At 43.2% G+C, this 13,920-nt stretch overlaps 1 protein-coding gene across 1 annotated transcript in view; it reads right to left on the reverse strand.

Moving 5' to 3' along the window:
- LOC306930565 (spectrin beta chain, non-erythrocytic 1-like) overlaps positions 1–3,566 on the reverse strand; it is a 141,836-nt gene extending 138,270 nt beyond the window's left edge. The window contains exon 1 of the mRNA XM_079511593.1: positions 3,411–3,566. The gene's annotated coding sequence lies outside the window, so the exon portion shown is untranslated. The remainder of the gene's footprint in view (positions 1–3,410) is intronic.
- Positions 3,567–13,920: the final 10,354 nt, after the last annotated feature.

Consider the following 13,920-nt stretch of genomic DNA (forward strand, 5'->3'; position numbering starts at 1 on the left):
AGCAGCAGAACAACAAATGATTTACGGCTAAAAGGGAGCAGAATCTGTCCGCAACACGGCAGCAGCCGGGCCGAGTCGGGCCGGGCTGGGCCGGGCCTGCACCTCCACGGTTTACCACCACGACCCAAATACGGTTTCAAGTTCATTGGGGATGAAATGCTGCAGTCTCTCCCTCTCTCTCTCTCTCTCTCTCTCGCTCTCTCTCTCTTAGCACAAAGCTAAACGCCGGTTTAACCGTTTAAATTTATGGCCGTGATTCATTCTCAACCTTTTTAATTTCACTGAGCCTCAGATTGATGTGCATTAGGCCACAGACCTCCATCTGATACTCAATTTCTTCTAAATCTCCACTGTCAAATCCTCAGTGTTTATTTAACTCGGGTCTATTTGGTTTCACTCTCAAGACTTACAGACCTGTAAGGGTCCATTTGTACAATCTCAGAGTTACAGACCTCAGACCTGTAAGGGTACATGTGTACACTCTCAGAGTTACAGACCTGTAAGGGTACATGTTTACACTCTCAGAGTTACTGACCTGTAAGGGGACATGTGTACACTCTCAGAGTTACAGACCTGTAAGGGTACATGTGTACACTCTCAGAGTAAGGGTACATGTGTACACTCTCAGAGTTACAGACCTGTAAGGGTACATGTGTACACTCTCAGAGTAAGGGTACATGTGTACACTCTCAGAGTTACAGACCTGTAAGGGGACATGTGTACACTCTCAGTTACAGACATGTAAGGGTACATGTGTACACTCTCAAGAGTTACAGACCTGTGAGGGTACATACACTCTCAGAGTTACAGGAATGTCTATTTTGATGCGTTATACCTTCTGGCTGACTGTAAGCCTCCATAGACAGTAGGCCTAACCCAGAGCCATAATATAATGAGAGTTGCGTCACTCCCGCTCACTTCATTGGGCCAGTTTTCTACAGCGCCTTCTATTGGCGGATATTGGCAAAGCCCTGAACCGGAGGTTTACGGAATGCACTGGAGTCTGAGCGCTTTTGTCACTATTTCACTGAGTCTATATGAGTGTTTGTCACTATTTCACTGGAGTCTGAGCAAGTCACAATTTTGAGTTGCATGAACCCTCTGTATGACGTACGATCAATAACTCAAAAAATGCACAAACGTACGATCATTTTACCATATCACAAAAAACTAAAACTATGTGAATTTACTAAATTCTCTGGCTGCTTATTTGGGATTCCCATTTTGGCTTTTCAAAATAAATCAGGAAATCGGTCAATCTGACCCTAGATAATAACATGGAGGCATTCAAAATACTGGTGGTGTGTTTAAAGTCCAGCTTTTTAGGTCCAATAAGTTGCCTGCTTCCACGCAGCATATATGCGATGCATTTTTGTCCCACAGGAGTCTCAAACAAGGTTGTTTCTTACGCTAAATACACATTTTATTTTGTGAAATGACATATACACGTGTGGTTACTTTTGTTGGACTGTGTACGATAGTTTTCTTCCAAATACAATATTTTTTAAGCCTCTGCTACGATAATTCAACATTTCCCATCTGGCAACAACACTGCGAAATGTGTCACAGAGCTGGTTCCGGGACAGGACTGTATCACTGCACCGCGCGGCGCGCACACACGCAGAAAATAACATCCCGGAGCCATTTAAAAAAGCTTAGCCTAAGTACCGCACTGTATACAGATCAACTCTCATCCGTCCAGAGAGCAGTATTATAAACAAGTGTGTTAATGTCTCTTATAGCGAGGCTAGCTGTCAGGACAGCAGGCTAAGCGACACTTCTTAAAAACACTCTCTGGGTGAAGAAGACTTTGACACAAAATGTGTCGTTGCAAAATTGTTGCTTGCTGCAACATCAAAGGGGAAAGGAGGGAGGGGAGAGAGAGAGGGGGGGATGAAAGGAAAGAGGAGGGAGAGAGAGAGAGAGAGAGAGAGAGAGAGAGGGAGGGAGGGAAAGAAACAGTCTAGTCTAGGCAGAATGAAAGGGAGGGGGAATGGATGGAGGGAGGGAGGGAGCATATAGATCTGATTACATAACTCATTCACATGCGTTTGTTGGCTTTTTATAACGGTTTAGAGGCAGATGGATCGGCCATTATACTTTTCTATTTTCTTTTGGGAAACATCATCATCAGCAATGCAGCCGATCAGTGTCCCCAAAAAAAGTTTAACAAAAATATATAGGCTATATGACTTGTTGTGAGCTTGCACAGCAGCCATTAATTGTGTGATATCATTTACAACAAATCGACTATAATTTGACTGCAGGGCACTTTGGCGAAATATTGGTCCAAAAAATGGTTCTCTCCAAAAATGTGGATATATTAGCCTATAATTAATATATATTATTAATATAAAAGGACCCAATAATCCAGGCATCGGTCGCTTGGCTATAAAATAAAATATAAACTCGAAATGTCATCCTCCTATCCTGCGTCAGGACAGGAGGAGAGACCTATACGGGACAGTAAAAAAAAAGTGACGCATCATTATCCTAATTGAAGCCAACATCCTGCACGCTGACGCTGCGGCGAGTCAATTAGCGACTCCGTTTCGTTTCTGCTTTGATCTCAAAACAAACAACAAAACAAATCACATCCGATCACAGCGATGATGAGGTCATCATCCTCCTCCTCACAGAGTCAGAAGAAGAACCCTGGCCTGCACCGACCGAACCAAAGGCCATGCAGGCGGCCGGGCGACCACGCCTGACATTAAGAAAGACCCCCACCCGCCCACCCACACACCACATGTAGATGGAAGTCAGTCAGGACGGGACGCCCACCCACCCATGGGTGGAGGGAGGGAGGGAGGCCTGGGTGGGACAAGCAAGGCAAAGCAAGGGAGGGGGCGCAAAATAAAGCACCAAAATATGGAGGAAAACATGCTCAGACTGATGGGGGGGTCCGATTAAAAAGACCCCAAAATACAAGTTCAACACGGTCGTTGAGGAGGATATAGACTAGAGAGCATTTTGGCCCCCCTCCACTCCCTCCCCTCCGTTACTATCCGAACGTCTCAAAACGGAGCCGTTTTTTATGCAAGATAAATGTCCCAAATAAATGTCCCCGATTTGGGACAATCTGCATAAAAATTGCTCCGTGATGATGGACCAACCGGCTCCTAAAAGCAAGGCCAAAGGCACCGGGATGGATGCGAATTGAAACATCTCCCACTAAATGACTAAAACAATGAGATACAATGAAACAAACCGCACACATCACACACACAGCTCCTCCCTTCAATCTGCAGAGGAGAGGAGAGCTACAATACAAACCCGCGTAGCAGCAGCAAGCAAGCAATGGGGCACATATTAAATAATACAGCTTTATTCTAAATAAGGCGCACTGCGGTTTGATCTATCCGCACTTTGTTGGTTTGATAAGAGAGAGAAATGGGACGAAAACTCACCGAAATCGACGACAAAACGCGATGAACTTCACCTCCTCTCTCTCTCTCTCCGCCTCGCAGCCTGCAGTTCCAACACACACACCCCGACCAAACCGAATAATGCTGCACGGCACGCAGACTCCTCCAAATCCACCTCCTCCCCCTCTCTCTGTGACTGTCTCTCTCTCTCGCTCCTCTGCAACGCTGACTGCAGCGGCCAGCAGGAGCGCTCGTTTCGTTTACAGAGCTGCACGGAGAGGGGTGGAGCTAGAACCGCCAAGTCTGTCTGTCTGTCTGTCTGTCTGTCTGTCTGTCTGTCGCTCAAACACACAATTTGAAAGCAAAAAGGGGCAAAACGTATAGCTTTCAAAGTGTGTGTGTGAGGGAGAGAGAGAGGATTGCACTGCACACACACTCACCGCCCGAGACGGTCCCGTTTCAGGACAAGCAGCATCGAACGAACCTGCAAACAGCCTGCAACCAGCAGATTAAAATGTGTACATGTGAATTATTTATTGTATTGTGAATTTATGTAGCCTACTGTATCTATGTTATTTATTTATATGTTTGCATGTATATTTTCTATTATTATTATTATTATTTATTATTATTATTATTTCATGTTTTTATGTGATTTATTTATGTTGTTTTAATACATGGATGATTCTAATTTTCGTTTTTCTTATAGGTTTTATGACCTCAATTACACCCAAACAACCTTGTAACATTCAGTGGATTTTCTGTGGTGTGGAGTTTTCTCTGTGTGTTCTGAAGCCTTTTGAGCTGCAGTGAAAACAGTGACATCTGCTGGCAAATCCCATTGTCATAATGGCTGGGATTTGCTGGCTCTTACATCACAGTCCACAGGAAAATCAGAGCACTTGTTTGAGCCAGAAAACCGCAGACCACAGAACATCTACTGAATGTTAAAAGTTCAGGTTTTTTGGGTGCAATTGAGCTCAGAAAACCCCCAAAAACCTCTTTACCGGCCACTCTACCGCTGAGTCAGAGCCATTTCGCTGAGAGAGAGTTGTGCCATTGAGGGGTCAGAAAACAGCGCTCAAGCGTTGTTCGTGTGACAAGATGGAGTTTGAAATGCATTGTTTTCAACAAGGGCGGCACAAATATCAGCACTTTTAGGCATGTGTGCAACATGACAACTGTTTTAACGTATTGCACACAATGCACAGTGACAACTAAAGTCTCTGTAATGTTTATGTTGTACTATTACGAAAAAACGATCTAAAATAAAGGGATTTAAGATCATTAAAGCTGGGCTGTTGCCTGAGTGCAGTACATTCTGCCAACTTCCGGTCCAGGAAGTTGCCTAGCACTTCGCCAATAGAAGTCTATGTAGAAGAGCCGCAGTTGGACTGGCCCCGTGAAGTGAACGGAGTTGTCGTAACTCTGTCGTATTTCAAGGGATCTGCCCTTAGCCACTGCTGCCGCCCTTCAACTTCAAGCCAACTTGGAATGGGACTGGTGATCTCCAGAGGATATTTCAACACTGCCACCATGGTTAACAAGTCTGAGCCACAAGTTGATGATGACATTTCTATTATGTGTCGAGTCAATGCTCAGTGCCAAAGCATTGCATATACAGTATGGGCAGAATTTAGTGTTGGAGCAAGCTTGCCTAGGGCGCAAATTGTACTTTGTCTGGCCCTACTGTACGTGCTTTTTAGCGTGCGTGCCTGTGTCTGTGTGTGTGTGTGTTTGTGTGTGTGTGTGTGTGTGTGTGTGTGTGTGTGTGTGTGTGTGTGTGTGTGTGTGTGTGTGTGTGTGTGTGTCTGTGCGTACTCGTACACTTCACAGAGCAGATGAGAGTCATGTTTTATGTATTATAAGGCTTCACAGACCACTGTCACGTTGTCTCACTCTATTTACTGTCAAACCAGTCCTGCTTGCAAGAGAAATGGGATTAATGTGCTTGCATGTGTGTGTGCGTATACGTGCCTGTGTGCATGCATGTATGCGTGTGAAGATATAAGTTGTTATTTAGTCTGTGAACCTGCTGTCATGCTAACCATGCCTCACACACATGCACACACGCACACTCTTGTGTCAGGGACCCCCAACTTAATAATGTATTTGGCCACAGACCCCCCGTCCGAACATATTTTGTGCCAGGGACCCCCAAGATTTGTGCTGTTAAAATGTTTCAAAAATATTCCAAATGTGTCACTTTTTAAAAACAAATAGCTAATCTAAAAGCTTGCATTGTGTGCTTGTAGATCAGCTTTCTTCAAATAGCCGATGTATAGTTAAATTGGTTAAACTTATTAACTAATTTTGCTGCTGAGGACCCCCTGGAATTCCCCCAAGGACCACTGGGGGTCCCCACTTTAGATAGATTGTTGTAATATTGTAAATGAGTGGTTTTCAACCATGTGGTCTGGGTACCACAGTTGTCCTTGAGGGTGGAGAGCTAAATGGTGGAGAGTTGGTAACCAAATGGGCCCTTCTAGATCTTTAACTCAACTAGAGAGTTTCATGAAACCAAATGGACCCATACAGGTCCATTTGGTTTTGTTTTACGCTCTCCAAAGTGAAATAATTGTTAAACATCTGCATTAGTTAATTTACAAGAAGTCTACACAAACTACAACAATGTGGAAGAATTGTTATTTTGATCAACGTTTGCCTGTTATCTCTCCTACCAACATGTTATCTCTCCTACCAACGGTACCAACATGAATACAGCATGGAATTGTGGGCAAAATCTTATCCCACGGTAACAAAATATTCTTTAGTTTTCTTTTGGGTCTGAGAGGCTGAATGTCAAAATAATGGTGGTCCGTGGCTCAAAATCTGAATAAATAAATAATAGACCTTGATGATGTGAAAAAGTTTGGAAGCCACTGCTCTAACTGGAGCCCACACACACACACACACACACACACGCACACACACACACACACACACACACACACACACACACTCCCCCCCACCATTTGTCCTTGCTCGTCATGACCTCTGACCCCAGCCTACAAACCCCCTCCTCCTCAAGACGGCTCTAAAACAAACATGCAGCTAAATGTGACCTTTGTCAAAATGGTGCTCTGCGTAGCAGCGCTTCTCAAAGTGTGGTCTGGGGGTTATGGTTTTGCTTGGTTCCAGACGAATCTGGTTGGCGCGTCACCATTTCGGCCGTGAAGTCCTCCGACAACTGAGAGAATATGCATTGCAGGCAGATGAAGGCTGGCTACGCGAGGCTAGCGTCCAGCAGTATTCCTGAGGAATCTTAGCCCATTCCTCGTGTGCAACGGCCTCACTTCACTAATAGCCTCCGCTTTGCGTTTTGAAACTCTGTTTATAAACTCCACTACATTTCCAGGAAGGGAAAAAGTACTGAATTAACCACTTAGGCCCCATTTCATAGAGTGAAAATAGGTAAGGTCATTTTATTTATAAAGCGCCTTTCAAAACAATTGTTACACGGTGCTGTACTATAAAACAAGAACAGAAATAAACCAGCAATACAATACAAGAAACAGAGCAACAGAAACAGTATAGAAAAATAGATACAACAGTACATAAAAATCAACAGAACAGAAATAATCACTATATGGCAAAATGAAAATGTTTACGGTACAGATGGGTTTTTACTTTTAGCAGCTTCTTAAAGTTCTCAACAGACTCAGCATTTCGTAAGTAAAGTGGTAAGTCATTACACAGTGTAGGTGGTATACCAGTAATACGCCTTAAAGGCGATAAAGCGACTGCTATACACTGACACCACGGCGCGTAATCAGCGCCTCAAACTGTGACTCCGCCCACCCCCGGGGGAAGTTGTGATTCGCTCTCGTTTACTGCAATGCAATTTGCGGCATTTTAAAAACAATATTGAGCAGAGTAGCGATTATCAAACGTATTTGCAATGCCATACGTTGAAAGATCTGTTGCCCGTGGACAAGGCACGCTACATCCGCAAGTTAGATAGCATGGGATTAAGGATTGGACCAAGTTGCATTGGCAGCCATAGAAAATTCTTACCCCAGGATAAAACCGGATGTGACGTTTTTGGGCGTTCCTGTCTAGCGTGGTGTCAGTGTATAGGGCAGAGACACTCTACCGGAATAATGTCAAGAATGGGTCAAATTAATTCAGTAATTAATTAATATCAATTAAACTCTACTGTCTCAGCGATATTGTAAGGGAGTTGTCTTGGTGCCGTCACAACTGTAAAAGCTTGATTCACTTTAGTAGCAGATCAAGCTCCTCACCCACCGTGGCGCTGTGACAGCCTGACAGGGACCTGCCCATGAGGCCAATACAAAGCCAGTCTTCAGCCTGTGTACAAAGTAGTCTGGTTTATTTGTGTTGGAGGTCTGAGGAACACGTATAGGGCTATATCTGTCTGTAAGGACCTTCACACCTTCTGTGTGTGTGTGTGTGTGTGTGTGTGTGTGTGTGTGTGTGTGTGTGTGTGTGTGTGTGTGTGTGTGTGTGTGTGTGTGATTATGTATCATGACTTCCCCAAGAAGAACATGATGACCAATTCACATTGGAGAGAATTTCACACGCACGCATGCACGCACGCACGCATGTACGCACACACAGTCACACACACACAGTCACAACACACACACACACACACACACACACACACACACACACACACACACACACACACACACACACACACACACACACACACACACACACACACACACACACACACACACACACACACACACACACACACACCGAGGCAGGGATTATCACACTGTCAAGCAGATGACAGCCATGTTGTTCTGAAAGCAGAGCCTGCATGGAGGAGATCGAGGTCAAAGGTCAAATCAATTCCCATCACGTACTGTATGACCTAATTACAGAACACTCACTTAGCATGTTAGCATGTTCATACAATACATTGAAACAGTGCTTCCCAAACATTTTCATGTCAAGGACCCCCACATTTGAAAAGACATGCCAGGGATCCCCGTAAGAGAAGATTTTTACGGCTCTAGCAGATATTCTCAATCCGTTTAATTTCATGGACCCCCAGTTTGACATGCATTAGTCTACGGACCCCCATTTAATGGCATTTCTATCTCTGGGACCCCCAATGTATATTGTAAAATCAATGTAAATGTAGAGAGAGTGTACAAAAGAGAGTGTACAAAAGGAACCAAATGGACCCGTTAGGGTCCATTTGGTTCCTTTTGTACACAACATAATATAACAATACAACATACATGACAACAGTGTTCATTTTAACGGCCTTTAGTTTGACCTTTGATGATTGTGCGTTACATTTACATTTGAAGATTGGCCACGGTTGTCTTTCGAAGGTTTTTTGGGAGGGTCCCCTAGTACACAAAATGCCACAAATCATAAACAAAGCAACGTTCGATTGCTGTGAAATGTTGCACACACACTCCCGGGATAGGCCAATGAAGAACCTCCACCACGGATTTTCCAAATCGGCCTCATGGTGGCGCTATAACAGCCCCCAGCCTATAATTCTTGAAACGTGCAATCAAAATCTTCTTTTTCCCCAGGATCATCCCCATTCATTATTTTCCACCATTTTGCGTTTTCTTCAAAACACAGCTTTTAGTTTTGACTCCTAAAAATGTTATACAAAATCTGAATACATTATCTCTGAACTTAAGTCATTATAGATCATGTATCATAGATTATGTATCAGTCAGATTTGTCATATTGCATTCTAATTATATAATTATTATCTATGACTGCCGTCCAAATGAAATATGAATGGTTGGTGTGTGCATTTGATTTGAAACACGGCCATTATCACAGTAGTGCCAGTTTACACACACACACACACACACACACACACACACACACACACACACACACACACACACACACACACACACACACACACACACACACACACACACACACACACACACAAACAGCGCTCACAGAGTGGGAGCTGAGAGGCTCCGTTGCCAGGCAACCTGTAAAAAGTTGTCCAACAAATGTTGTGTGTGTGTGTGTGTGTGTGTGTGTGTGTGTGTGTGTGTGTGTGTGTGTGTGTGTGTGTGTGTGTGTGTGTGTGTGTGTGTGTGTGTGTGTGTGTGTGTGTGTGTGTGTGTACACACTGACACTGAGTAGAGTCATCTATTGGTATAACTGTGTGGGCAGAGAGAATACACTGGATAGGATAGGATAGACGGACGGACGGACGGACGGACGGACGGACGGACGGGCGGACGGACGGACAGAGCGGGTGGACAGACAGATACTGTAGATTGATATGAATCTTACATAGATACATTCAAGTAGAGATACATATACTGTAGCTTGCTCTCCATCTCCCATACCCACCAACCACCACATCACCAGTTGTTAAACAACAGAGGAAATTGAGAAAAGAAAAACTTTATAGAGCGTCGCAGTCCCGCCCCCTTTCATGACGACGTGAGACCCAGAAGTGAATTCCCTGTTAATTTTCTCCATAGGCTTTTCAAAAAGTATTTATTTAAAGATGTTTATGCCGCGGGCAAAGCCAACTGGAGTTGTGACAACAAATAATTACAAAGAAGAAAAACAACAAAAAAAGTGTTGTAACCTTCCGTTTTCTTCTTCTTTCTAATTATTTGTTCGGCCCGAAAAAATGTGTTTGTTGTCATGATTTGTCACAACTCGAGTTGACTTTGTACGAGGCTCAAAAGGTCTTTAAATAAATACTTTTTGAAATGTCTATGAGGAAAATGAACGGAGAATCATTTCCTGGGCCCTGGACTGGTAGGGGGCGGGACTGCGACCCTCTATAGCAGGGGTCCTCAATAGGCGGACCGTGGTCCACGACCGGACCGCGGACCACCTCTCTGTGGACCCTGTGGACCCTGGGCAAAAAAAAAACAAAACGAACCCCAGGTTCGGTTGGTTGGAAGTTGATCCGATTTGTATAGCTTGACTTGGTGTGACTGTACTAAACAGGCATAGAGCCCTGCTCTCCGCTGGCCGCTGCGTGGCCCGCGCCACGCTCATGGGACCGGACCTTAGTCTTTTTCAAAAATTATTAGTGGACCTTCAGCATTTCTAGTTGAGGACCCCTGCTCTATAGAGGGTATGCGCATGACATCATCATCAAACCCGGAAGTTATGCAGGGACACCTATACTGAGTGGCAAAAAAAACTACTTTCTGGCCTTGACAACACTGAAAAGTCTTATCTGATTGCATTAAACAACGTTAAACAATGTTAAACTCACTTTGCATGTTGCTTTGCCACTCGATTTGCCACTCGATTTGCCACTCGATGTGCCATTCACTTTAAGCATTAAAAATAGAGGGTATTATAGTTTTGAAAGTACAGTTCAATACATGGTCTGCTAAGAGGATTTATTACCCAAATACCCAATTGTTTCCATTGGGGTCTTTCGTATTCAATTCATCGGAGAAAGAAGGGCACAGTGCAGTTAGATTGTGAACTACCAGTAGATCAGAAGGCTGTGCAGGTATAGAACACATGACATGCCTCTAAAAATAAATATTGAAATATGTATAAACAAAAAACCCAAAACCTCTTCCCATTTTGGCATCTGCTACTTGAATTAAGGTGACTTGATTGACAAGTCAGAAACGGCCTGTCAAGTGTTGCACACACACGTCAGTACCAAAGTTATATAAAAAATGTGTATGGCAAAGAACCTGAAAACCTACTTCCATTCAGAATGGGCAGAATAGGTTTTTTTGGGTGTGTAGATCTTGTTAAGCTGGTCATTTTAAAAGTACATCAAGTTCAGAAAGTGTGGGCACCCCTGCCTGGTTTAGAAGCATAAACAAGTCGAATCAAGATGCGAATGAAGCGACAGAAGAATGGAATGCATCTGAGACAAATGGAGGGAGATCATTCCAGTCAGACGGAGCTGTAACAGCAGAATGGCCTCGCTCCGACCCCTTTAGAGATGTTTGGTAGATCAAAGTGAGGACATGGCAGGTGTCTGAGTGCATGTGATGAAGATGTGATGTTTGGTAGATCAAAGTCAGGACATGGCAGCAGTGTTGTTTTCGTCGACTATAAAACTAAGACGAAAAATGTTCGTCGACTACGTTTTTTCACTGACTAAAACTAAATGGAAACTAAATTAAAACGTAGCTATGATGACTAAAACTAAGACTAAATATACTGACAATTTCGTCAACAAATAAAAACTAGACTAAAATGTTAGGAAGGGACTAGTGGACAAGACATCTGATAGCCGATCTACAAGCTCACAACGCGTCGCAGTTGTGAGCTTGTAGATCAGCTATTTTCAGCAAGTGAAAATATCAGTCATTACGACGCCATCAAAGCCCGCCAAAATACATTTTGTTCGACTAAATCAACTGTAGACTAAAACTAGACTAACACTAAAACATTCCGGGTGACTAAAATGTGACTAAAACTAAATGAAAACTATTCAAGATCGAGACTACGACTAAAATCTAAATTTGCTGCCAAAAACAACTCTGCATGGCAGGTGTCTGAGTGGATGTGATGAAGTGGACTGAACCAAACACTGACTCAAGTAAGAAGGGAAACTAAAATGAATGCATTTAAAAAAAAGAAAAATTAAGAGAAACCAAAGTAATTGGCTTCTTGATTTAGGCTGCAAGCAACTGGTTTTTTTTTGTACAGGAGTTCCACATGAACACTTCAAGACAAACCTACACAGGGAGATACCAGACGGACGGACGGACAGATTGATAGCTGGAGGAGTGCAGAAAACAAGAGAGCTTTTTCCAAGATTCCTTTTTTGTTTCTCTCGCTTTTCACACACTGTGCTGTTACCATGGTGACTGTTGTGAACTGCCAAACTGTTGGTCTGCTGGAGAGAGAGAGAGAGAGAGAGAGAGAGAGAGAGAGAGAGAGAGAGAGAGAGAGAGAGAGAGAGAGAGAGAGAGAGAGAGAGAGAGAGAGAGAGAGAGAGAGAGAGAGAGAGAGAGAGAGAGAGAGAGAGATACATGGGGGACAGTTGGTTCCAGATGATTGCAGGAGTTTTGTCTCTCTGTACTGAAGTATGTGGGTGGACTCTTCCCCCCCCCCCCCCCCCCCCCCCCTCTCTCTCTGAACAAGCTGATGATTTCATGTTCATAGCAGAGGGGAATCTATTGTCTATTCTCTTTCTAAGCTATTATGTACACAAGTGTTCGATGGTTATACGTTCTTTTCAATGTGATGTGTGGTGTTTTAGTTTTCTGACTTTGAATGTGCCCAGTACAGTGTACAATAAAATAACAACAGAAAATGGAGTATAATATTGACATAAAAACAAAACAAATAGAATGGAAATATAATTACAATGAGTTACAATGCTTGCCGCACCTTTTTCTGATAAGCACAATTAGTTGCACCACTCAGTTCACACGGGTGTGATTTTGTTTTTACTATTTTGAAAACATTTAAAAAAAATTGAACTAGCCGATCTACATCAACATGTTGTGAGCTTGTAGATCGGCTATTTGAGCTATTCAAAAAGGCACTGATGATAATAATAGGGCCCCAAATCTCTTGACTGTAAACAGCTGATCTACAAGCACCACATTGTGATCCACCAAATGTTTGCCTCAGAATATGCAGGCGGTGGTTCCAGTGGTGGACGTGACTATAAAAGGCCTTTCTGAGGGAGCTGCATGGTATCTGGGCATTGTTCACTTTCTATTTTAGTTTTTTATTGCTTTTCCCAGCAAATATTCAAACAATATAAACATGTGAGAGCGATTAGCGGCGGTGCTAAGTCGGCCAGGAGAGAGAACTCATACAGGAACAACAGGTGATGAAACAAAGACAAAAACATTCAGAACGACCTCAAACCGTGGCGAAAACCCTTTTCGAGATATAGAGTTGATAAACTTAACACAAGAACGTAACATTTTTAAGTCAGGGGCGTTCTGTTTATTTATTTTCTTGTTTTTCACAAATGTAGAAATAAATTGAGAAATACAGAGTAACAAATACAAAAGAACAAAAACAACACACACAAGGACAAAACAACACAAATCAAATCAAGACAACCAAAGAAGAAACAAGAAGAAAAAATAAAAAAATAAAAAACATAGTCATTATACAAATCAGTTCATGGTCACAAACGGCTCAACCCCATTTGTTTTCCTCCCTGGAAATAAAAACGTCTGGGTTTCCGAGGCTACATTTGGACCTGCAGGGATATCCTGTCACGGAACCTGATCTCTGAGCTATAAAGCGTAGATATTGAGGTTCCAAACTGAGCTATAGAGCAGGGGTTCTCAACGCTTTTGGCTTGGGACCCCCGGAAATGCTTTGGCCATGTCTCGCGACCCCCTCCCTACGCCCAATACAAACTGACTGCAAAAAAAACCTTAATATTAGAGAAAATAGCCTATATCAAAAATTAATACTGAAACCAGGGGCGTGTTCGGAAAGACTGCACCGGAGCGCACTGGCCTATTAGTTAGCGCTCAGTGCGCTATTTCCGAATGCGCCCCAGATATAATCATTAAGGAAAGTTTATGCATGTGTACTAGACTATTTAAACTCTTCATTTCCATTTTCCAGCCATTCAGTTGCAAAACCCCCCCTTTTTTTTTAA

The sequence above is a fragment of the Electrona antarctica genome (genome assembly GCF_951216825.1).
Source record: "Electrona antarctica genome assembly, chromosome: 10".
Taxonomy (NCBI): domain Eukaryota; kingdom Metazoa; phylum Chordata; class Actinopteri; order Myctophiformes; family Myctophidae; genus Electrona; species Electrona antarctica.